Below are 2,678 nucleotides of genomic sequence, written 5' to 3' on the forward strand. Positions count from 1 at the left end.
TCATACAAAAATGCGGTGAGTGCCAAAGTCACGCCCATATGATCCATCAACCTGGAGAGATGCTCCACTCGGTCCTATCTCCGTGGCCATTTATGAAGTGGGGAATGGACATCATCGGTCCCTCACCGTGGGCACCCGGTAAAGTTTAATTCATATTATTCATGACCAATTATTTTTCTAAATGGGTCGAGGCTTAGGTGTTCGAGAAGGTCTGAGCAAAAGAAGTCATTGACTTCATCTGGGATCACATAATATGTCAATTTGGGATACCGGCTGAGATCATTTGTGACAACAGGAAACAATTCCTCGGCAGCAAGGTGAGTAAGTTTCTTGAAGATCACAAGATCAAGAAGAAATTATCAACGCCTTATCACCCTAGCAGGAATGGGCAAGTGGAATCAACTAACAAAACTATACTCAAAAACCTGAAAAAGAGGTTGACCGGTTCGAAAAGAAAGTGCAAGGAAATTTTGTCCGAAGTCCTGTGGACATACCATACAACTTCAAAGTAGAGCACTGGGGCGACCCCATTTTCTCTGATCTACAAAGCTGAAGCTTTAATACAGTCGAGGTAGGAGAACCGAGCCTCAGGTTCCAGTATGCTATCGAAGAGTCAAATAGCAAGGCCATGACCACAAGCCTAGAACTAATGGATGAAAGGCGAGAGGACATCTTGGTCTGATTGGCCGCCCAGAAGCAGCAAGTAGAAAGGTACTATAACCGAAGAGCCAACCTCCGATATTTTCAAGTCGTGGACTTGGTATTGAGAAAGGTAACACTACGTGCCAGGAACCCAAAATAAAGAAAACTGGCCTGAATTGGGAAGGACCGTATCGGGTTGTCGGAATAACTGGCAAAGCCTCATATAAACCCGAAGCAGGAAACAGTGTACAACTACCAAACAACTAGAATGTGGCACACTTAAAGTGGTTCTATTACTAAGGTACACATTTAATTCCTATTTAATTTAGTTACATTACGGACTAACGTATGCAGGTACTCGGCGAGGGGCGGATGTGACTATTAGGTCTAGAAGCACGTGTTGCACTCTTTTTCCCTTAAACCGATTTTGGCCTGAAGTGGGTTTTTTGGCAAGGTTTTTAACGAGGCAACAGTAAAATATTTACTACCTTAGTTTTGAATACCAGCCTTAAATCGGAACTGATAATTGTTTACACCAAATCAACAGTATCCGAGCCCTCACGAGTTTGACCTCGAATGTCGAGGGCCATTACCCCTAGATTAAGATCTTTATCAAAGGATAACAAAATTTTATGTGTCAAAAGCTAAGGCTTGGTGGTTAGGATTTATTGTAAGGGTCAGACAGTCATACGAATTGTGCCCACATAGTCTACTCTACCCACAGCGCAAGGCTTATGCGCCTCCGATCATGTACCTTACATTTTAAACAATGAAAGAAATCTTTGCTTCACTTTTACTTTATTACTAGCTAATTCACTTTTCTGATCCTGGATCCTAAAGCCCACGGGCTACCCCAACTCGAGGACTGTCGCCCGATAAGAATTCGGACGACCCGGGTTACTGAATCCCGGAGGCACCGAGCCTATTAAGAAGTGCCAGAATATGAAAGGCTACGGCCACCCTAAAAATACCTCGGAGACATCCGAAGACCGTACTCAGAAAGTAAGGCCCTTACGTAAAATCAAAACCTATTAAGAGGTTATCCTCAGCAAACACACCATTTAATACACTTAAGCATCTTAAAACCTTCAATTCTATCGAAATCACGAAGCCATGAGTAACCCGGAGTGGCTATCGAAATCGAGTCTCATTCGGACCTTCGAAGAACGAATACTCTAGATTACATCTGATTTTATGCTAAGACCTGCAAATAAAAAATTACAAATAGATGCTGGAAAGTAAAGATACGGTGTTTCCAAAGGGGGAAATTTTATATACTTCAAAAAATATTTACAAAGGCACGATAAAACAACCTCAAAATAAAACAAAAAAGAAAATATACAAGGGAAAACTAAAAAAGAAATAAGGCATTTATGCCTGGTCTTCACGGGGGCTCAACTCATCACCGGAACCGTCGGAACCCTCGGAGCCTTGGGAATCTCAGGCTCATAGAGTTATTTTGCCTCGTCCTCGAGTTTCTTGACTTCTTCAATCTCGGCCGACAGGTTAAAAACCTCGGGCGTGGATCTCCTCGAATGTCTCTCTCCGGGATTGCCGCTTTACGTATTCGATCTTCATCTTTAAACGGGCCCCGGCTATCTCCACATTAGCCTTATACTAGGCCACCATTTCCTTGACACTGGAGGAATCAATAGAAATTTCCTCCAACTTGGACCTCAACATGTTATATTCTTGGTGGAGCGCATCACATTCGACGACGGCTGAGTTCAGTTGTGCCTAGAGTTCATCATTGAGTCGAGACCACTTTTTGGCCTTGTCCTTTGCCCCCCAGAGTTGGTACTTAACCGATGCCAGCTCCTTTTTCGATGTCTCTTCTTTCAAAGCTAGCAGGTCTATTTTGCCTTTCCACGCCTCGGTCGTGGCCTTGACCTCATCCATCTTAGCTCGAAGTTGGTCGATCTGGTCTATCTTCTCTTGGACTTGCAAAGTTGCGTTATTAGTCACCACGAGTAGCTTCTCATTTTTAGCCTCAAAGATCCTTACCTTCTCGACCAGGTCGGTGTGCTCCCGCTTCA

This window comes from Nicotiana tabacum, chromosome 10, assembly GCF_000715075.1.
Source record: "Nicotiana tabacum cultivar K326 chromosome 10, ASM71507v2, whole genome shotgun sequence".
In the NCBI taxonomy this organism is placed as follows: Eukaryota; Viridiplantae; Streptophyta; class Magnoliopsida; order Solanales; family Solanaceae; genus Nicotiana; species Nicotiana tabacum.